The sequence below is a fragment of the Ranitomeya variabilis genome, chromosome 1, assembly GCF_051348905.1.
Source record: "Ranitomeya variabilis isolate aRanVar5 chromosome 1, aRanVar5.hap1, whole genome shotgun sequence".
Classification (NCBI taxonomy): Eukaryota; Metazoa; Chordata; class Amphibia; order Anura; family Dendrobatidae; genus Ranitomeya; species Ranitomeya variabilis.
In genome coordinates this window covers 934,682,973-934,707,499 of record NC_135232.1, presented here as the reverse complement: position 1 = coordinate 934,707,499, position 24,527 = coordinate 934,682,973, and positions in this window count along the sequence as shown.

The following is a 24,527-nucleotide window of genomic DNA, read 5'->3' as shown; positions in this document are numbered from 1 at the left end:
TTATATGGTCAACGAAAACCCTATCAAACATCCACGCTGGAAATTCAAGAACCCCCGAACCGTCTGACGGCCCGGGGGGAGAACACCAGCTCCCTAGAGCTTCCAGCAAGGGCAGGATACAGATTAAGTACAAGCTGGACAAAAATGCAAACAAAAACAAATAGCAAAAAGCAAGAAAGCAGACTTAGCTTAATCTAGCAGGAACCAGGATCAGTAGACAAGAGCACAACAGATTAGCTCTGATTACAACGTTGCCAGGCATTGAACTGAAGGTCCAGGGAGCTTATATAGCAACACCCCTGAACTAACGGCCCAGGTGAGAATACAAGGGATGACTGACATACCCAGAGTCAAATCACTAGTAACCACTAGAGGGAGCCAAAAAGCAAATTCACAACAGTACCCCCCCTTAGTGAGGGGTCACCGAACCCTCACCAAGACCACCAGGGCGATCAGGATGAGCGGCGTGAAAGGCCCGAACTAAATCGGCCGCATGCACATCAGAGGCGACCACCCAGGAATTATCCTCCTGACCATAGCCCTTCCACTTGACCAGGTACTGAAGCCTCCGCCTGGAGAGACGAGAATCTAAGATCTTCTCCACCACGTACTCCAACTCGCCCTCAACCAACACCGGAGCAGGAGGCTCAGCAGAAGGAACCACAGGCACAACGTACCGCCGCAACAAGGACCTATGAAATACGTTGTGAATGGCAAACGACACCGGAAGATCCAGGCGAAAGGACACAGGATTAAGGATTTCCAATATCTTGTACGGACCAATGAAGCGAGGCTTAAATTTGGGAGAGGAGACCTTCATAGGAACAAATCGAGAAGACAGCCATACCAAATCCCCAACACGAAGTCGGGGACCCACACCACGGCGGCGGTTGGCAAAACGCTGAGCCTTCTCCTGTGACAACTTCAAGTTGTCCACCACATGATTCCAGATCTGCTGCAACCTATCTACCACAGAATCCACCCCAGGACAGTCAGAAGGCTCCACATGTCCCGAGGAAAAACGAGGATGGAAACCAGAGTTGCAGAAAAATGGCGAAACCAAGGTGGCGGAACTAGCCCGATTATTAAGGGCAAATTCAGCCAACGGCAAGAGGGTCACCCAATCATCCTGATCAGAAGAGACAAAACACCTCAAATAAGCCTCCAGAGTCTGATTAGTTCGCTCCGTTTGTCCATTAGTCTGTGGATGAAAAGCGGACGAAAACGACAAATCAATGCCCATCCTACCACAAAAGGATCGCCAGAACCTGGAAACAAACTGGGATCCTCTGTCCGACACAATATTCTCAGGAATGCCGTGTAAACGGACCACGTTCTGGAGGAACACAGGAACCAGATCGGAAGAGGAAGGCAGCTTAGGCAAAGGAACCAAATGGACCATCTTGGAGAAACGATCACATATCACCCAGATGACAGACATGCCCCGAGACACCGGAAGATCAGAAATGAAATCCATAGAGATGTGTGTCCAAGGTCTCTTCGGGACAGGCAAGGGCAAGAGCAACCCGCTGGCACGAGAACAGCAAGGCTTAGCTCGAGCACAAGTCCCACAGGACTGCACAAAAGACCGCACATCCCTTGACTAGGACGGCCACCAAAAGGACCTGGCCACCAGATCCCTGGTGCCAAAAATTCCCGGGTGCCCTGCCAACACCGAGGAATGAACCTCGGAAATGACTCTACTGGTCCACCTAGCAGGCACAAACAATCTGTCAGGTGGACAAGAGTCAGGCCTACCAGCCTGAAATCTCTGCAACACACGTCGCAGATCCGGAGAAATAGCTGACAAGATAACTCCTTCCTTAAGAATACCCACAGGTTCAGCGACTCCAGGAGCATCAGGCACAAAGCTCCTAGACAGAGCATCGGCCTTCACATTCTTCGAACCTGGTAAATACGAGACCACAAAGTCAAAACGGGAGAAAAACAATGACCAGCGGGCCTGTCTAGGATTCAGGCATTTAGCAGACTCGAGATACATCAGATTTTTGTGATCAGTCAAAACCACCACACGATGCTTAGCACCCTCGAGCCAATGACGCCACTCCTCAAATGCCCACTTCATGGCCAACAACTCCCGATTGCCCACATCATAATTTCGCTCTGCAGGCGAAAACTTCCTAGAGAAAAAGGCACAAGGTCTCATAGTAGAGCAACCAGGACCTCTCTGAGACAAAACGGCCCCTGCCCCAATCTCCGAAGCATCCACCTCAACCTGAAAGGGCAGTGAGACATCAGGCTGGCACAAAACAGGCGCTGAAGTAAACCGGCGTTTCAACTCCTGGAAAGCCTCCACGGCAGCAGGAGCCCAGTTAGCTACATCAGAGCCTTTCTTGGTCATATCCGTCAAAGGTTTAACAACGCTAGAAAAATTAGCGATAAAACGACGGTAAAAGTTAGCAAAACCCAAGAACTTCTGAAGACTCTTAACTGACGAGGGCTGAGTCCAATCATGAATAGCTCGGACCTTGACTGGGTCCATCTCCACAGCAGAAGGGGAAAAAATGAACCCTAAAAAGGGAACCTTCTGTACACCAAAGAGACACTTTGAGCCTTTAACAAACAAAGAATTTTCACGCAAAATCTTGAAAACCATCCTGACCTGTTCTACATGCGAGTCCCAATCATCAGAAAAAAACAGAATATCGTCCAGATAAACGATCAAAAATTTATCCAGATACTTCCGGAAAATGTCATGCATAAAGGACTGAAAAACTGAAGGCGCATTAGAAAGCCCAAAAGGCATCACCAAGTACTCAAAATGACCTTCGGGCGTATTGAATGCGGTTTTCCATTCATCTCCTTGCTTAATGCGCACAAGGTTATACGCACCACGAAGATCTATCTTGGTGAACCACTTGGCACCTTTAATCCGGGCAAACAAGTCTGACAACAGCGGCAAAGGATACTGAAATTTGACAGTGATCTTATTTAAGAGCTGATAGTCAATACAAGGCCTCAAAGATCCGTCCTTTTTGGCCACAAAAAAGAATCCCGCACCAAGAGGGGAAGAAGAAGGACGGATATGCCCCTTCTCCAGAGACTCTCTAATATATGAACGCATAGCGGTATGTTCAGGTACCGACAGGTTAAATAATCTTCCCTTAGGAAACTTACTGCCTGGAATCAACTCTATTGCGCAGTCACACTCCCTATGAGGAGGCAGTGCACTGGACCTGGACTCGCTGAAAACATCCTGATAATCAGACAAATACTCCGGAACTTCCGAAGGCGTAGAAGAAGCAATAGACACGGGCAGGGAATCCCCATGATTTCCACGGCATCCCCAACTTGACACTGACATGGCCTTCCAATCCAAGACTGGATTATGGGTCTGCAACCATGGCAACCCCAAAACAACCAAATCATGCATTTTATGCAAAACAAGAAAACGTATAACCTCCCGATGTTCAGGAGTCATACACATGGTAACCTGTGTCCAAAACTGCGGTTTATTTTCTGCCAACGGCGTAGCATCAATACCCCTAAGAGGGATAGGATTTTCTAATGGCTCAAGAACAAAACCACAGCGCTTGGCAAATGACAGATTCATAAGACTCAGGGCAGCACCTGAATCTACAAACGCCATGGCAGGATAAGATGACAGTGAACAAATCAAAGTTACAGATAGAATAAATTTAGGTTGCAAATTACCAACGGTGACAGGACTAACAACCTTAGTTAGACGTTTAGAGCATGCTGAGATAACATGTGTAGAATCACCACAGTAGTAACACAAGCCATTCTGGCGTCTATGAATTTTCCGCTCATTTCTAGTCAGGATTCTATCACATTGCATTAAATCAGGTGTTTGTTCAGACAGCACCATAGGTGAATTTGCGGTTTTTCTATCACATTGCCTTAAATCAGGTGCCTGTTCAGACAACACCATAAGGGAATTTGCGGTTTTGCGCTCCCGCAACCGCCGGTCAATTTGAATAGCCAGGGCCATGGAATCATTTAGACCTGTGGGAATAGGGAAACCCACCATCACATTCTTAATGGCTTCAGAAAGGCCATTTCTAAAATTTGCGGCCAGTGCACACTCGTTCCACTGAGTCAGCACGGACCATTTCCGAAATTTTTGGCAATACACTTCAGCCTCGTCCTGGCCCTGAGACATAGCCAGCAAGGCTTTTTCTGCCTGAATCTCAAGATTGGGTTCCTCATAAAGTAAACCGAGCGCCAGAAAAAACGCATCAATATCCGCCAATGCCGGATCTCCTGGCGCCAGCGAGAAGGCCCAATCCTGAGGGTCGCCCCGTAAAAAAGAAATAACAATTTTCACTTGCTGAGCGGAGTCTCCAGATGAACAGGGTCTCAGGGACAAAAATAATTTACAATTATTCCTGAAATTTCTAAACTTAAATCGGTCTCCGAAAAACAATTCAGGAATCAGTATCTTAGGTTCTGACATAGGATTTCTGGTAACATAATCTCGTATGCCCTGCACACGAGCAGCAAGCTGGTCCACACTTGTAATCAAGGTCTGGACATTCATGTCTACAGCAAGCTTGAGCCACTCAGAGGTAAAGGGGAAAAGAAAAAAAAAATGAGAGAGAGGAAAAAAAAAAAACTCAGAATTTTCTTTCTTATAATCCCGCTTCTGCAATGCATTTAACATTTAATACTGGCCTGGCAAACTATTATGACCCCAATGGCGAGGGTCTCAGAGAAATAGGTATGTCTGCGAAGTACAAAAATCCAGCTCATAGGGCAGTGGTAACTGGGTTGACCATATATCTACTCCTAACGCCAACACTAGAAGTAGCCGGGGAACATGCCTACGTTGGTCGCTAGATGTCTCGCGCCAGCCGGAGAACTAACTACCCCTAGAAGAGGAAAACAAAGACCTCTCTTGCCTCCAGAGAAAGGACCCCAAAAGTAGGATACAAGCCCCCCACAAATAATAACGGTGAGGTAAGAGGAAATGACAAACATAGAAATGAACTAGGTTTAGCAAAGAGAGGCCCGCTTACTAATAGCAGAATGTAGTAAGATAACTTATATGGTCAACGAAAACCCTATCAAACATCCACGCTGGAAATTCAAGAACCCCCGAACCGTCTAACGGCCCGGGGGGAGAACACCAGCTCCCTAGAGCTTCCAGCAAGGACAGGATACAGATTAAGTACAAGCTGGACAAAAATGCAAACAAAAACAAATAGCAAAAAGCAAGAAAGCAGACTTAGCTTAATCTAGCAGGAACCAGGATCAGTAGACAAGAGCACAACAGATTAGCTCTGATTACAACGTTGCCAGGCATTGAACTGGGAGCTTATATAGCAACACCCCTGAACTAACGGCCCAGGTGAGAATACAAGGGATGACTGACATACCCAGAGTCAAATCACTAGTAACCACTAGAGGGAGCCAAAAAGCAAATTCACAACACCTCTCATGCTCTGAAAACCAACTGAAGCGACAGAGAGGTACCTCCTTTTTATTTTCAGCAGGGTTTCCTGTCCTGACTGGGCGGATCCCCTCTCTCAGGTGTGCCGTCATGGGTTCCAGAAAAAACGGCTACCGGTAAGTAACCTTGGTGTTTTTAATTTCCAAAATAAATTAAATACTTGGATGTTTAAACCACCCCTGTCCTGTGACTATTACACAGTAGAAAACATGCACTTACAGGGGTCCTATGGTGAAAACACGTAATCGCCTATCCAAGGGCATGTTTACACATTCAGTAATTGGTCAGTATTTTGCCTTAGTATTTGTAAGCCAAAACCAGGAATGGTTGATAAATGCAGAAGTGGTGACGTGTTTCTATTATATTATTCCTCTGATTATTCCATTTCTCGTTTTAGCTTACAAATACTGATGTAAAGTACTGACAAAATACTGAAGTGTGAACGTGGCCAATGAATAAGTGATAAGTTATTGATTGGTGGGGGTCCAACTACTGGGACCTGCACTTATTTGCAGAATGTGCAACTTTTAGCCCAATAATTATGGAGCGGCATGTACAACTTGACCAGTAATCCATTTAGTCACAAAGTTGCTGCACTTGGCTTTTCTGTAAGCCCCCGAAGAGGATGAATCAGACATCCTACCTGCCTCTCCATTTTAAAATGGGGATAAAATTAGGATAAAAGTTCCCTGTCAGGGATAAAAGTTCTCCATTCTTCCGATCGGTGCGTTTTCCAATGGTTGGATTCTACCAATCAATAAGTTATCATCCAACGTAACCTTTGGATCGATGATAACATGTTGTTCACCTCTAATACAAACTACCATAATGGTTCATCCCAGTTATGTTGGCGCAGGTGCACAGTAGATGCGCAGGAGCATCCTGTGTTTTACAGTCGATTCTCCACTATAATGTGAATAACAGCTAACAGATATTTGCATATAGCTTTAGGATGGGATCCTAGAGTCCATTCCTCCTTTGGGCCCCAGACACCCAAGTCTGATCTTGCTGACATTGCACTACTAATGCAAGGCTTTCAACTTGTTCTCCTGTCTAGAGAAGTCACTTGTGCAGTTTTGCTCTAAGCAGTGAAGGCAATCCTTTGGCAGTGACTTCTTCCAGTTCCACAGTCTTATAAGCTCAGCAGTGAAATCATAACACTGCTGAGCACCGCACACTTACTAAGCTCTGCCATGTCAGTGTAGAGCCTCATTCAGATGTTCATGATGTATCCATGTCAGAATGAGTGTTTACTGCTTTGTCTGCAAAGTACATCAGTAGATATGTCTTTGTCAATGATTACATCACCCTGCCCATTAAACGTAAATATACTGTGCAAATTAACCATTGACATAGTTATCTCTTCTGATGTATTTTGCAGATACAAGATTAAAGTCTTATTCAGACATCCATGCATCATGGATGTCTGAATGAGGCTTTAGACTGCCTGAGTAAAGCTCAGTCAGTGTAAAGAGTTAGCACTGCAGTGAAAAAAAGAAAATGAGAAGTTAGAAAAAAATAAAGTAAAAAAACAAACATGTAAAAACAAAGTTCAAATAATCCTCCTACTCCCTATTAATAATAATTAAAAAAAACAACATTTTATGCATTTGTAAAATTCTAGTAAGCCAAAATATAAAATTAATTAACCCTTATGGTAAATAGCATAAATAAAGAGCAAAATAATAAATTCCTCCAAATTATTTTTTTTATGGTCAACCCCTTTCCCCTAAAAAATGTAGTAAAAAGTGATTGAAGTATTTTATCTATCCTGAAAAAAGAATAATAAAATATTAGCTTAAAAACACACAAAAAAAGTAATAACACATTTCTTTTGGAAGAAAAGAGGAACTTGCTGACAACTGGTAATTGTTTATACACTTAAGACCATAAATGAAACCCACCAAAACATGGAGGATTTGCTTTGTTAACCGTATGTTTATATTTAACAATCATTTACATTATGTAGAATGGCGCCATTTCAATTTTTGGCTTAGTTAGCTAGAATGCTAGAATTAACCCTGCCACAACCTGCCACCCTGTATCACATTGTTGTCGCTATCAAAATAGTGCTGCATTTTGATTCTAATTGTTATACTCCTGTTAACTATTGGAAAGTTTAGAACCAGAGGGGAGGAGAACATCAGACACATGTGAGCAGATCCTGCCTCCTTTTACTGAGGTCATAATGCAAGCTAACATCAGCTGATTTCCAAGTGTTTAAAAGTTGAAAACATAAACCTATCTTGAGCAATTTCCATATTTACACAGTTCATGTATATTTAATAAAATATTAATACTGGACATTTTTCAGTTGTTGAAAAACAATTTTTCATGCCACATTCCATTTTATTGAGAGAGAATATCCTGTTGCCGGCAGCACATCACATGAGTTTACAGGAAATTGTGCTTCTGAGAACAATGAGTTTTAATCCTTCTTGAAAATGAGCAGCATTTTGCATGTTTGTCCATAGTTTGATGGCCTGTTTATATAGGTCAGTAATTGTGATCTAGCTTTCCTATGAATGATCATTCCTTGATTGTCAGCCCAACTTAGTGGGGCTCGAGAGTTCATCTGCAGGAAATATTAATAACAGTTAGCGATTATTGGAATGACAGAATGAGGGAATGACAGATCTGTTAAGTATTGCTTTACTTAGATAAAGATGTGCTAGATAAACAAAGGTAATGACAAGGAAAAAAAAAATCAGTGTTGTACAAGCCTTACCGATCTGGAAAATTCACATAGAAGCATTCACAAACATAATCAGGCACGTCTAAATTCTCTGACATAGACTTTCATGCAGTGAAATATAAAATTGATTAGATACACATATAAAAGCATCCACACATAATGAGCCATACAATTGACATGAAACACTATTATTCATATGCTGTGGATAAAGAATTGCTGACACACATGACAACAAGATTCTATAATAAACTCAATACTTTAGACAAATTCATAAAAACATTCTCTATCAAACTCAGTAAGATGTATGTTTAGTTATTCACATTCTTGTTGTGAATAATGAACAAGATAAGACACTTTGGGCACAATTCATCAAAGCTTTTAAGCTAGAATTCTGGTGTAAAAGCTTTCAAAAGTCACAAAAATTAGGTACAACTTGGAGATACATCTAAGTTTTTGGCTTCTTCACCCCAGTTTCTCCCACCTCTGCTGAAATGTTCTATAATCTTCTATGTTATGCCCTCTACTACTATGCCCCATGGGAAATCCACTTAAATCTCTAGCCAATCAACAGGCATTCATTTATTGCAGTGATCACAGCAGTAAGGGCAGTACTAATACCAAAAGAATTTTGACCTCCTTTGCACAATGCATTAGTGTGGAGTAAGCGGAGGGCATAGTGGAATATATGTCCCATCCCTCATCACAATCACAGCAGGATGATGAAGACTTTGACAGCAAAACTATCAGCTGGAGTCAACAATATGCTGAGTTCCCCTGCTTTGCTGCAATAATAGTGAATATTGTACATAGGATATTCTGCTATTTGTTAATTACAACTGTTTCTATTCCACCTCAAAGCTCTATGACTTACAGCACTCTGGGGAAATGGAATAGAAAACACCATAAAAACTTCTTCCATTTGATATTTTGGAAGACATGAAAAGTCTTTCTTTCTTATCGGAAGACATGGTGCCAGAGAAGATGGACAACAAAATGTTAATGTCAATCCGTGTTGCAGCCAATGTAGTAGGGAAACTGTTTGTAATAGTAGCAATCACATGGGGAATGAGAGTCAAGGAGTGCTGTCCAATTAAAAGACCTGATAGGTAAATTATGAATGATAATTAATATGATGAAGATGCTGGTGGTGATTCGGTGTCGAACAAAAATGGGAACCAGACAGGAGTGACAGGCAGTTGATCTCATCAGAGAAAGAGGTTGCTGACATTGGTGTTACACAGCACAGGTGACGTGCATAAGAAACATCCTCTGGCACCAAGTCAGCTTCTCCTGAGATAAGCTCTATAGCAGGTAATGGCGCACATGCTAATGGCTGAGGCGGCAGTAAACAAATTGAATCCAGAAACATTTTTGAACGTTTTTTGGAATGTCATGTACCTCCAAAATGTAGTAGAAAGCAAGTAATACTCTCTGGATGACAACATGGTCAATTTCTTCATCCAAAAAAAGAATGTGGACATGTGCAGCCTCTATATATTTAAAAACAGACTGCAAAGCCCTGTCTTGAGACTGTATTCTGCCACACTCCCTGCTCCTGCAACCGTCCATAGGCTAAATGCAGAATGTATCTGATAAAGAGCAAAGCACATGATTAGCTCTTAGAAGGATTGTGAGTATGATGATTCAGCATCAGCACTAGTATCAACACTAGCGTACTCTGATTAGTTTAACTGCACACACAAGCCTGAATAGCTGCTCTCTCCATCAGAACTGCCATTGAGCTGTGCAATGGTGTCCATGAGCCAAGAGTGGTGGTGCCTGTTCTATTATAACCTCTATTGAGGTAATGCTGCTGGCCAGTCACAGTAATGCCATTACCAATATGACTACAGCATTACAGTGAATGGCAGGCAATCCTCACATGCTTATTGGCTGTGTATCAGCTGCCAAACATGCGGGGCAGGGAATTGAGCTTCAAATTGGAGCAACAGCCAATGTTCGTCGACTGCCAAGCAAATTCGCTCATCCCTAATTGCTACACTTTTAAAAAATCGCCTTAAAAGCAAAATGGGGGAATTTTTTACATCTTTTTAACCCCTCTGTGACCTTTGACGTACTATCCCGTCGAGGTGACCTGGGCCTATCTGACCCTTGACGGGATAGTACGTCATGCCCTTTAATGCGATACCGCGACTTAAGTCGCGGTGATCGCATTAAAATTCCGACGCCATCTTACCTTAGGGAAGATGGTGTCGGCATCCAGGGCATTGTGACCGCCCCCCCGGCCTCCCGATCACTGTGATTGGCTGTTCAATTTTGAACAGCCAATCACAGCCATTCTCATTGTTTCAGCCAATCGGAGCGGCTGAAACAATGAGGTCACAGGCTAGGATCGAGTACCGATGTACTCGATCCTAGGTCCGGTGCCTGGCAACGCCAGGCACCGGCAAAAACACCCCGGATTGGCGCGATCACCGATCGCATCGATCGCGCCAATCGCACGGCACAGCGCGGTATTACCGCGCTGTGCCCTGCCGAAACCTGCGTGGATCGGTGCTCTAATAGCACCGATCCTAGGATAGAATGTAGCACAGGCCCAGCAGGGCCTGCAGGAGCTGATTGGCGCGATCGATGTAATCGTCGATCGCGCCAATCACAGGGCACTGCAGCAGTCACGCGGTGACCGCTTTGTGCCCTGCAGGTGACCTGGCCAGCATCGGAGCTAGCAGCTCCGATCCAGGCAGGTCACAGCCAGGTCACTAGCAGTTGCCAGGGTGACGAGGTAAGCCCTGATTGGTGGGATCGATGTTATGGTCGATCCCACCAATCACAGGTCACAGCAGCAGTATGACCGCTCTGTGACCTGTCTCGTCACCTGCCTGACCTGTGTATGACCGCTCTGCAGGGGTCCTCACTCTAGCTGAGGATTCCTACAGAGCAGTCATACTGCTTGATCTCCCTGCTGGATCTCGTGCCTGGATCTCCCTGCTGTGCTGGGTATTGTGGTGCCACAGCAGCCTGTAGCACCGCAATCCCTGCTAAAGAAAGAAGACAACTAAACGTAAGTTTTATCCTTGATCCCTGCCCAATCCCCCTTCATCCACCCCAATCCCCACATCCCTCCCAATCCCCACATCCCCCCCAATCCCCACATCCCCCCCAATCCCCCCATCCCCCTCTTTTTACCCCCCTCCACCCCCATTTGCGCCGTCTCTGCGCTCACATTTTGTAGCCGCCGAGCGTTGATTGGTGACGCAGTTCACTGATCGACGCTCGTGCTTGCTTTTTTTTCCTCAGCCCCTTTGTGCCAATTCCGTACTCAAATCCCGCCAAACTTTGATAAGTGACGCAGTTCACTTATCACAGTTTGTGCCTGCCGTTTTCCTTTTTTTTTTTTTACCCCCCTTTGCGCCACCTGACTACAACCGTACGTTTTTTTCACTGATCCCTGCCCAATCCCCACATCCACCCCCATCCCCCTTCCCCCTCTTTTTACCCCCCTTTACACCTCCTTCCGTGCGCCCATTTAACAGCCGCTGAGCGTTCATTGGTGAAGTAGTTCACCGATCAACTCTCGCGCTCGCTTTTTTTCCCTCAACCTCTTTGCGCAATATCCGTACACATCCCACAGCCGCCAAACTTTGATAAGTGACGCAGTTCACTTATCAGTTTGTGCCTGCCGTTTTCCTTTTTTTTTTTTACCCCCCTTTGCGCCACCTGACTACAACCGTACGTTTTTTTCACTGATCCCTGCCCAATCCCCACATCCATCCCCCTTCCCCCTCTTTTTACCCCCCTTTACACCTCCTTCCGTGCGCCCATTTAACAGCCGCCGAGCGTTCATTGGTGAAGTAGTTCACCGATCAACTCTTGCGCTCGCTTTTTTTCCCTCAGCCCCTTTGCGCAACATCCGTACACACATCCCACAGCCACCAAACTTTGATAAGTGACGCAGTTCACTTATCACAGTTTGTGCCTGCCGTTTTCCTTTTTTTTTTTTTTTACCCCCCCCCCCTCCCCCTTGCCTGACCCACGTGCGCACATCAAGCAGCGGCCAAACTTTGATAAGTGAAACAGTTCACTTATCAGAGCTGGGCCTGCTGTTTTAGACTTTTCTTTTCACAGGTTTTTATTCTCCTTTTAGCGTTTTCTTTTCAGATAATAGTTTGCACAAATCACTGTCCCCCCACACATACACATACAGTTATCAATAAAGTGCACCCAAGCACCATATTCACACAAAAATGTCCCGCTCGTCCCGTTCGTCCCAACAGCGCTATTCATTGGAGGAGGCATATGCTTTCCTTGCCTCCGACACTGATAGCGAGGGAGAGGATCCCACTTTTCTTTACTTTTCTGATTCTTCATCCTCATCCTCTTCTTCCTCCTCCTCCTCCTCATCTTCCTCCTCGGGTCCTGCTGAACCGCCACGCAGACGCCCCAGGACAGAAGATGAGGCATCGCCCACCATTCCTGAACCAGCGCTCCCCACTGCGGACCCCATATGGACCTCGCCCCCCGAAAATTACGAGCCACTGATTCCTGATTTTGTGGCAGAATCAGGAATCAAGTTTGACACCGCCGGCCTCACAGAAACAGACTTTTTCAAAGTCTTTTTCTCTGAGGATTTTATTAACCTCATGGTGGAGCAAACTAATTTGTATGCTCGTCAATTTTTGGAGCAAAACCCCGGTTCATCATTTTCCAACTGGTCTCCTGTAGACGCAGTTGAAATGATGCAGTTTTGGGGCCTGGTCCTCCACATGGGGATCGTGAAGAAGCCAGAAATTCGGCAATATTGGAGTGTAGATATTTTATATAACACTCCAGTGTTCCGAATGGTCATGGTCAGGAAGCGTTTTGAGGCCATCCATAAGTTCCTGCATTATTCCGATAATGCACAGTGTCCCGCACGAGATGACCCCAACTTTGACCGTCTGTTCAAAGTTCGGCCGGTCATCGAACACTTCAACAAAAAGTTTTCTGAAGTGAACGTGCCCAAAAGGGACATCTGCGTGGATGAGTCCTTGGTCCATTTTAAGGGGCGGCTCGGATTCCGTCAATACCTGCCCAACAAAAGGGCCAGGTACGGAATCAAACTCTACAAGCTGTGTGAGAGTACCTCAGGGTACATCCACAGGTTTAGAGTTTATGAAGGGAAGGACACCAGGATTGAACCCCCTGAGTGTCCTCCTGTCATGGGAGTGAGTGGGAAGATTGTGTGGGATTTGGTGCACCCACTGCTGGATAAAGGTTATCACCTCTATACCGATAATTTTTATACCAGCATCCCACTCTACAAATCCCTCTCTGTGCGAGGTACCGCAGCCTGTGGTACTGTCCGCAAAAATCAGAGAGGCCTCCCAAAGACGCTACTTGGGCAGATGCTCAGAAAAGGTGAGAGCAAAGCCCAATGTAGCGACCACCTGCTGGTGGTCAAGTACAAGGACAAGAGGGATGTCCTTCTCTTGACCACCATACACGGTGATGGCAGCACCCTCAGCACTGTACGAGGTACCTCTACACAGGTCTTAAAACCGGACTGTGTACTGGGGTACAACAACAGCATGGGGGGCGTTGATCTCTCTGATCAACTCCTCCAACCGTACAGTGCTTTAAGAAAGGCCAAGGTGTGGTACAAAAAGCTGGCCGTGCACATTGTACAAATGGCAATGCTGAACGCTTTCCTGCTGTCACGATGTGCACGCCAGACCGATACATCGTACCTTCATTTCCAGGAGGTAGTGGTTAAGGCCCTGATATTTGGCACTCCGGAAGGAGAGGACCCCAGTACTTCTGGAACTGAAGGTGCTCGTATCGTACCAGGCCAGCATTTTCCGGGGGTGGTCCCGCCAACTGGCAGAAAAGGTAAGCCGCAAAAAAGGTGCCGAGTGTGTTACAAAAGGGGAATACGCAAGGACACCACTTATCAATGCGACACCTGCCCCGAAAAACCTGGCCTGTGTATGAAGGATTGCTTCAAATTGTACCACACCTCCATGGACTATTAATTTACTTCACAGGAAACCGTACATTAGTTCCAAAAAGGGGGCACATCTAGATAAGTTCCTTGGGGGTCTAGGTTCCAAAATGATGTCACTTGTGGGTTTTTTTTACTGTTTAGGCACAACGTGTGCCTAAACAGTTTTTTCCCACATATGGCGTACCAGCGTAATCAGGAAAATTTGGACAACAACTTTTGATGTCCAATTTCTCCTGTTACCCTTGGGAAAATTAAAAATTGGGGACTAAAAGATCATTTTTGTGGGAAAAAATAGGATTTTTTATTTTCATGCCTGGGCATTATAAACTTTAGTGACGCACTTGGGGGTTCAAAATTCTCACCACACACCTAGATAAGTTCCTTAGGGGGTCCAGTTTCCAAAATGGGGTCACTTGTGGGGGGTTTCTACTGTTTAGGCACATCAGGGGCTCTGCAAACGGAACATGATGCCTGCAGAACATTCCATCAAAGACTGCATTCCAAAACGTCACTACTTCCCTTTCGAGCCCCAACGTATGCCCAAACATTAGTTTTCTTCCACATGTGGGGTACCAGCATACTCAGGACGAACTGGACAACAGCTTTTGGGGTCCAATTTCTCCTGTTACCCTTGGGAAAATTAAAAATTGGGGACTAAAAGATCATTTTTGTGGGAAAAAATAGGATTTTTTATTTTCATGTCTGGGCATTATAAACTTTAGTGAAGCACTTGGGGGTTCAAAATTCTCACCACACACCTAGATAAGTTCCTTAGGGGGTCCAGTTTCCAAAATGGGGTCACTTGTGGGGGGTTTCTACTGTTTAGGCACATCAGGGGCTCTGCAAACGGAACATGATGCCTGCAGAACATTCCATCAAAGACTGCATTCCAAAACGTCACTACTTCCCTTTCGAGCCCCAACGTATGCCCAAACTTTAGTTTTCTTCCACATGTGGGGTACCAGCATACTCAGGACGAACTGGACAACAGCTTTTGGGGTCCAATTTCTCCTGTTACCCTTGGGAAAATAAAAAATTGGGGACTAAACCATCATGTTTGTGGAAAAAATAGGTTGTTTTCTTTTTCACGCCCGGGCGTTATAAACTTCTGTGAAGCACTTGGGGGATAAAAGTGCTCATCACAGATCTAGATAAGTTCCTTAGGGGGTCTAGTTTCCAAAATGGGGTCACTTGTGGGGGGTTTCCACTGTTTAGGCACATCAGGGGCTCACCAAATGCGACATGGCATCCAATCTCAATTCCAGCTAATTTTAGCTTGGAAAAGTCAAATGGCGCTCCTTCCCTTCTGAGCCCTGCCGTGTGCCCAAACAGTGGTCCCCCCCATATATGGGGTATCGGCGTAATCAGGACAAATTGGACTACAACTTTTGTGGTCCAATTTCTCCTGTTACCCTTGTGAAAATAAAAAATTGGGGACTAAACGATCATGTTTGTGGAAAAAATAGGATTTTTTTTTTTCACGCCCGGGCGTTATAAACTTCTGTGAAGCACTTGGGGGATAAAAGTGCTCATCACAGATCTAGATAAGTTCCTTAGGGGGTCTAGTTTCCAAAATGGGGTCACTTGTGGGTTGTTTTCACTGTTTAGGCACATCAGGGGCTCACCAAATGCGACATGGCATCCAATCTCAATTCCAGCTAATTTTAGCTTGGAAAAGTCAAATGGCGCTCCTTCCCTTCTGAGCCCTGCCGTGTGCCCAAACAGTGGTCCCCCCCCATATATGGGGTATCGGCGTAATCAGGACAAATTGGACTACAACTTTTGTGGTCCAATTTTCTCCTGTTACCCTTGTGAAAATAAAAAATTGGGGACTAAACGATCATGTTTGTGGAAAAAATAGGATTTTTTTTTTTTCACGCCCGGGCGTTATAAACTTCTGTGAAGCACTTGGGGGATAAAAGTGCTCATCACAGATCTAGATAAGTTCCTTAGGGGGTCTAGTTTCCAAAATGGGGTCACTTGTGGGGGGTTTCCACTGTTTAGGCACATCAGGGGCTCACCAAACGCGACATGGCATCCAATCTTAATTCCAGCTAATTTTAGCTTGGAAAAGTCAAATGGCGCTCCTTCCCTTCTGAGCCCTGCCGTGTGCCCAAACAGTTGTCCCCCCCCATATATGGGGTATCGACGTAATCAGGACAAATTGGACTACAACTTTTGTCGTCCAATTTCTCCTGTTACCCTTGTGAAAATAAAAAATTGGGGACTAAACGATCATGTTTGTGGAAAAAATAGGATTTTTTTTTTTCACGCCCGGGCGTTATAAACTTCTGTGAAGCACTTGGGGGATAAAAGTGCTCATCACAGATCTAGATAAGTTCCTTAGGGGGTCTAGTTTCCAAAATGGGGTCACTTGTGGGGGGTTTCCACTGTTTAGGCACATCAGGGGCTCACCAAACGCGACATGGCATCCAATCTTAATTCCAGCTAATTTTAGCTTGGAAAAGTCTAATGGCGCTCCTTCCCTTCTGAGCCCTGCCGTGTGCCCAAACAGTGGTCCCTCCCCATATATGGGGTATCGGCGTAATCAGGACAAATTGGACTACAACTTTTGTGGTCCAATTTCTCCTGTTACCCTTGTGAAAATAAAAAATTGGGGACTAAACGATCATGTTTGTGGAAAAAATAGGATTTTTTTTTTTCACGCCCGGGCGTTATAAACTTCTGTGAAGCACTTGGGGGATAAAAGTGCTCATCACAGATCTAGATAAGTTCCTTAGGGGGTCTAGTTTCCAAAATGGGGTCACTTGTGGGGGGTTTCCACTGTTTAGGCACATCAGGGGCTCACCAAACGCGACATGGCATCCAATCTACATTCCAGCTAATTTTAGCTTGGGAAAGTCAAATGGCGCTCCTTCCCTTCTGAGCCCTGCAGTGTGCCCAAACAGTGGTCCCCCCCCATATATGGGGTATCGACGTAATCAGGACAAATTGGACTACAACTTTTGTCGTCCAATTTCTCCTGTTACCCTTGTGAAAATAAAAAATTGGGGACTAAACGATCATGTTTGTGGAAAAAATAGGATTTTTTTTTTTCACGCCCGGGCGTTATAAACTTCTGTGAAGCACTTGGGGGATAAAAGTGCTCATCACAGATCTAGATAAGTTCCTTAGGGGGTCTAGTTTCCAAAATGGGGTCACTTGTGGGGGGTTTCCACTGTTTAGGCACATCAGGGGCTCACCAAACGCGACATGGCATCCAATCTTAATTCCAGCTAATTTTAGCTTGGGAAAGTCAAATGGCGCTCCTTCCCTTCTGAGCCCTGCCGTGTGCCCAAACAGTGGTCCCCCCCCATATATGGGGTATCGACGTAATCAGGACAAATTGGACTACAATTTGTGTGGTCCAATTTCTCCTGTTACCCTTGTGAAAATAAAAAATTGGGGACTAAACGATCATGTTTGTGGAAAAAATAGGATTTTTTTTTTTCACGCCCGGGCGTTATAAACTTCTGTGAAGCACTTGGGGGATAAAAGTGCTCATCACAGATCTAGATAAGTTCCTTAGGGGGTCTAGTTTCCAAAATGGGGTCACTTGTGGGGGGTTTCCACTGTTTAGGCACATCAGGGGCTCACCAAACGCGACATGGCATCCAATCTTAATTCCAGCTAATTTTAGCTTGGGAAAGTCAAATGGCGCTCCTTCCCTTCTGAGCCCTGCCGTGTGCCCAAACAGTGGTCCCCCCCCATATATGGGGTATCGACGTAATCAGGACAAATTGGACTACAACTTTTGTCGTCCAATTTCTCCTGTTACCCTTGTGAAAATAAAAAATTGGGGACTAAACGATCATGTTTGTGGAAAAAATAGGATTTTTTTTTTTCTCGCCCGGGCGTTATAAACTTCTGTGAAGCACTTGGGGGATAAAAGTGCTCATCACAGATCTAGATAAGTTCCTTAGGGGGTCTAGTTTCCAAAATGGGGTCACTTGTGGGGGGTTTCCACTGTTTAGGCACATCAGGGGCTCACCAAACGCGACATGGCGTCCGATCTCAATTCCAGCCAAATTTAGCTTGAAAAAGTGAAATGGCGCTCCTTTCCTTCCGAGCCCTGCCGTGCGCCCAAATAGTGGTTCCCCCCACATTCGGGGTATCAGTGGACTCAGGACAAATTGGACAACAACTTTTGAGGTCCATTTTCTCGTTTTACCCCTGGGAAAATAAAAAAATTGTTGCTGAAATGTCATTTTTGTGACTAAAAAGTAAAATGTTCATTTTTTCCTTCCACGGTGCTTCTGCTCCTGTGAAACACCTGAAGGGTTAATAAACTTCTTGAATGTGGGTTTGAGTACCTTCAGGGGTGCAGTTTTTAGAATGGTGCCACTTTTGGGTTTTTTCTACTATATAGACCCCTCAAAGTGACTTCAAATGTGAGGTGGTCCCTAAAAAAATGGTTTTGTAAATTTTGTTGTAAAAATGAGAAATCACTGGTTAACTTTTAACCCTTATAACTCTCTAACAAAAAAAAAAATTGGTTCCAAAATTGTGCTGATGTAAAGTAAACATGTGGGAAATGTTATTTATTAACTATTTTGTGTCACATAACTCTCTGGTTTAACAGAATAAAAATTCAAAGTTAGAAAATTGCAAAATTTTCCAAATTTTCTCCAAATTTCCATTTTTTTCACAAATAAACGCAGGTAATATCAAAGAAATTTTACTACTATCATGAAGTACAATATGTCACGAGAAAACAATGTCAGAATCACTGGGATCCGTTGAAGCGTTCCAGAGTTATAACCTCATAAAGGGACAGTGGTCAGAATTGTAAAAATTGGCCCGGTCATTAACGTGCAAACCACCCTTGGGGGTGAAGGGGTTAAACGGTGTCCAAATTGACTGACATCTAGAATAAGATTTTTTCTGCTATTGCGACAATTATGTAAACATAAGGACACCAGCTGGAAAGCTTTCTAGACTGTGCCCTTTCCTAGGTCATACATTTCTGGGTCAACAAATTAGGCTTGTAGCAAGAACTGGACAAGTTTTTTATGGGTGTACTGTTATAATTATCCCCAGTGTCATGTGAGAGAGGGTATTCAGTGCAGCAGGTAAGTTTGTCACAACAATGTTGACCAAGGTTGGTATGCTTTTGATGCTGTAGTATTTCTACACCATTTCTGCATCTATTAGGTTACTTGCAGTTTTTCATTGCATTTTTGTATTTGTCTTTTAACATGCATCTTTATTGCATTTTTTGATGCTGCTTTTTTTTATACTTCCTGGTATTCCAATTTGACAAACCTTTAATGATATACAGTGTGGAAAGTAAGTACTTAATAAACTGACAATTTTGCAAGTTTCCCCACCTACAAAGAATGGAGAGGTCTGTAATTTTTACCATAGGTACAATTCAACTGTGAGAGACAGAATCTATAAAAATCCCTAAAATCATATTGCATGATTTTTACATAATTAGTGTGCATTTCATTGCATGAAATAAGTATTTGATTCAAGTGAAAAACAGAACTTAATATTTGGTACAGAAACCTTTGTCTTCAATTACAGAGGGCAGATGTTTCCTGTAGTTTTTGACCAAGTTTTCACAAACTGCTGCAGTGATTTTGGCCTACTTCTCCATACAACTCTTCTCCAGATCTTTCAGGTTTTGGGGCTGTTACAGGGCAACATTGAGCATCACCTTCCTTCCAAGATTCTACTTAGTTAAGGTCTGGAGACTGGCTAGGCCACTCCAGGAGCTTGAAATGCATCTGGCTGTGTGTTTTGGGTCAATGTCAGGTTGGAACATCCAGCCACGACCCATCATCAATGCTCTTACTGAGGGAAGGAGGTTGTTGGCTAAAATATTGTGATACATGACCCCATCCATCCTCTGTTAAATATGGTGCAGTCATCCTGTACCATTTGCAGAAAAGCACTCCCAAGATCAGATCACCTCTATATAGTAGAATTACTCATTTGCTATGAGCGCCGTCCACTGGGTGGCACTAGGGTTGAGCGACTTTCATTTTTTTAAGATCGAGTAGGGTTTTGGGAAACCCGATTTTGTCCAGAGTCGAGTCGAGTGCAGTCGGCCGATTATCGCTAAAAGTCGGGGATCGACCGAAACACGAAACCCAATGCAAGTCAATGGGGAAGCATAGTCGGCAGTGAGTGGAGGCCAGGAAAACACCTACAGTGCCCATTTTAATGCCAAAAACATCCATTCTTGTTTCTGAAGCTTGCCAATCTTAATTAACTGTATAATAATAGTTGGGCATAGGGAATTGGGGGAAAGTTGTGGGGGGAGTAGGGCTGGCTCAAGTTTTTCGTGGGCCCAGGAAATGCGGACTACGTCACGGCGGTGTTGCAGGGAAAGGTAAGTATTTAAAAGTTGCAAGTGCTGTGATCCTGAGCAAGCAGGGGGGGGCCCACTCGTTCGCATTGCCACTGGCACAGGGCCCCTCAAAGTACGGCGGTGTGTTTGCATGGCGGGGGCGCCTCCCACCAGCAGCGACACTTTTGCGTACTCTGAGGGGCCCTGTGCCAGTGACGTCGCCAACGAGTATGCCCCCCCACCTGATGAAGGAACCTGCACTTTCATCTGCACCTTCCTCTTTGTCCCTGTGTAAGGTGGTATAACATGCGGGAAGGGGAACCTTACTTTCAGCAGGGACAGATTCTGGCTGTGTAGAGTACAAGGGGAATGTAGTGGTCTAGGTCAATGTACCAGCAGACTCATTTAGCAGTGGCTGGGCAATGGGCAGGATGAGGAGGAAACAGATATAGGGCCAAAGAATAAAGTAGGCTACATGCAGTTCAAAATTGGTAACAGGACTAAACAGGCGGCATTGCTTTGTTCAGTGGAGTAGCAAACCCAAGAGCAGCAGACACTGTTTCAAGGGCCTAACCACACTAGTAGGCCAAATGCAGTTTAATATCTGATAGTATAGGGCGAAAGCCAGAATGTGGAAGCTCAGCTTTGTTCAGTTGAGGACAACACCAGGGAGGGGCAGACACCTTTAGTAGGCCGGAAAAGCCTATTGCATTTTTTAAAATGGTAATTTGGAGCAGAAGGTTGAAGCTCAGCTTTATTTAGTTGAGGGCAACACCAGGCAGGGGCACACAGACAGACACCTTTAGTAGGCCGGAAAAGCCTATTGCATTTTTCAAAATGGTAATTTGGAGCAGAAGGTTGAAGCTCAGCTTTATTTAGTTGAGGGCAACACCAGGGAGGGGCAGAAGCCGTTAGTAGGCCCTAACCACCATTTTTTTTTTTAAAACCACTTAATGAGAGCCGGAAGGTTGAAGCTCAGCTTTATTTAGTTGAGGACAACACCAGGGAGGGGCAGAAGCCGTTAGTAGGCCCTAACCACCATTTTTTTTTTTAAAACCACATAATGAGAGCCGGAAGGTTGAAGCTCAGCTTTATTTAGTTGAGGACAACACCAGGGAGGGGCAGAAGCCGTTAGTAGGCCCTAACCACCATTTTTTTTTTTAAAACCACATAATGAGAGCCGGAAGGTTGAAGCTCAGCTTTATTTAGTTGAGGACAACACCAGGGAGGGGCACACAGACAGACACCTTTTGTAGGCCTGAAAAGCCTATTGCATTTTTCAAAATGGTAATTTGGAGCAGAAGGTTGAAGCTCAGCTTTATTTAGTTGAGGGCAACACCAGGGAGGGGCAGAAGCCGTTAGTAGGCCCTAACCACCATTTTTTTTTTTAAAACCACATAATGAGAGCCGGAAGGTTGAAGCTCAGCTTTATTTAGTTGAGGACAACACCAGGGAGGGGCAGAAGCCGTTAGTAGGCCCTAACCACCATTTTTTTTTTTAAAACCACATAATGAGAGCCGGAAGGTTGAAGCTCAGCTTTATTTAGTTGAGGACAACACCAGGGAGGGGCACACAGACAGACACCTTTAGTAGGCCTGAAAAGCCTATTGCATTTTTCAAAATGGTAATTTGGAGCAGAAGGTTGAAGCTCAGCTTTATTTAGTTGAGGGCAACACCAGGGAGGGGCAGAAGCCGTTAGTAGGCCCTAACCACCATTTTTTTTTTTAAAACCACATAATGAGAGCCGGAAGGTTGAAGCTCAGCTTTATTTAGTTGAGGACAACACCAGGGAGGGGCACACAGACAGACACCTTTAGTAGGCCTGAAAAGCCTATTGCATTTTTCAAAATGGTAATTTGGAGCAGAAGGTTGAAGCTCAGCTTTATTTAGTTGAGGGCAACACCAGGGAGGGGCAGAAGCCGTTAGTAGGCCCTAACCACCATTTTTTTTTTTTAAAACCACTTAATGAGAGCCGGAAGGTTGAAGCTCAGCTTTATTTAGTTGAGGACAACACCAGGCAGGGGCACACAGACAGACACCTTTAGTAGGCCTGAAAAGCCTATTGCATTTTTCAAAATGGTAATTTGGAGCAGAAGGTTGAAGCTCAGCTTTATTTAGTTGAGGGCAACACCAGGGAGGGGCAGAAGCCGTTAGTAGGCCCTAACCAAAGTTGAAGGCCAAATGCAGTTTAATTTCTGATACTATAGGCCGAAAGCCAGAAGGTGGAAGTTCCGATTTAGACAGTGGAGGACAATTTGAATTAGGGACTGCAGACAGACTTAGTAGGCTGTCCCCTGTGGACCATGCATCCACCACATTAACCCATTGCGCCGTAATGGACACGTAATCTTCCGTGGCCATGCCTACAGGTCCATGCGTCTGTTGTCAGGTGCACCTTTGTACTCACAGATTGCCAGAGTGCATGGACAATGCGGTCTTCTACATGCTGGTGGAGGGTTGGGATGGCTTTTCTCGCAAAAGAAGTGTCGACTGGTTAGCTTGTAGCGTGGTACAGCGTAGTCCATCATGGCCTTATTAATAGTAAATAAAATATATAACTAGGCTCTATGAACTTTTAAATAGGTTCCAGGGGTACACGGGCAGCATTGGTGTGGTCAGTGGAGGAGTATTGCAAGTAGGGGCTGCAGACAGGCTATCAAAGGCCTAAAATAACAAACAGTAGGCAGTCATGGCAGTTTTACATCGGTTACATGGATACACAGGCAGGCACTCCAGGCAGCATTGTGGTCAGTGGAGGAGTATTGCAAGTAGGGGCCGCAGACAGGCTATCAAAGGCCTAAAATAACAAACAATAGGCTCATGGCAGTTTTACAGCGGTTACATGGATACACGGGCAGGCAGCTTGGTGGTCAGTGGAGGAGTATTTAAAGTAGGGACCGCAGACAGGCTATCAAAGGCCTAAAATAACAAACAATAGGCTCATGGCAGTTTTACAGCGGTTACATGGATACACGGGCAGGCAGCTTGGTGGTCAGTGGAGGAGTATTTAAAGTAGGGACCGCAGACAGGCTTCAAAGGCCTAACATAAGAAAATGGGCTGGCTGTAGGCACTTTATAATTGGTTCCAGGGGTACACGGGCAGCAGTGGTCTGGTCAGTGGAGGAGTATTTAAAGTAGGGACCGCAGACAGGCTTCAAAGGCCTAACATAAGAAAATGGGCTGGCTGTAGGCACTTTATAATTGGTTCCAGGGGTACACGGGCAGCAGTGGTCTGGTCAGTGGAGGAGTATTTAAAGTAGGGACCGCAGACAGGCTATCAAAGGCCTAACATAACAAACAATAGGCTCATGGCAGTTTCACAGCGGTTACATGGATACACGGGCAGGCAGCTTGGTGGTCAGTGGAGGAGTATTTAAAGTAGGGACCGCAGACAGGCTATCAAAGGCCTAAAATAACAAACAATAGGCTCATGGCAGTTTTACAGCGGTTACATGGATACACGGGCAGGCAGCTTGGTGGTCAGTGGAGGAGTATTGCAAGTAGGGGCCGCAGACAGGCTATCAAAGGCCTAAAATAACAAACAATAGGCTCATGGCAGTTTTACAGCGGTTACATGGATACACGGGCAGGCAGCTTGGTGGTCAGTGGAGGAGTATTTAAAGTAGGGACCGCAGACAGGCTATCAAAGGCCTAAAATAACAAACAATAGGCTCATGGCAGTTTTACAGCGGTTACATGGATACACGGGCAGGCAGCTTGGTGGTCAGTGGAGGAGTATTGCAAGTAGGGGCCGCAGACAGGCTATCAAAGGCCTAAAATAACAAACAATAGGCTCATGGCAGTTTTACAGCGGTTACATGGATACACGGGCAGGCAGCTTGGTGGTCAGTGGAGGAGTATTTAAAGTAGGGACCGCAGACAGGCTATCAAAGGCCTAAAATAACAAACAATAGGCTCATGGCAGTTTTACAGCGGTTACATGGATACACGGGCAGGCAGCTTGGTGGTCAGTGGAGGAGTATTTAAAGTAGGGACCGCAGACAGGCTTCAAAGGCCTAACATAAGAAAATGGGCTGGCTGTAGGCACTTTATAATTGGTTCCAGGGGTACACGGGCAGCAGTGGTCTGGTCAGTGGAGGAGTATTTAAAGTAGGGACCGCAGACAGGCTATCAAAGGCCTAACATAACAAACAAT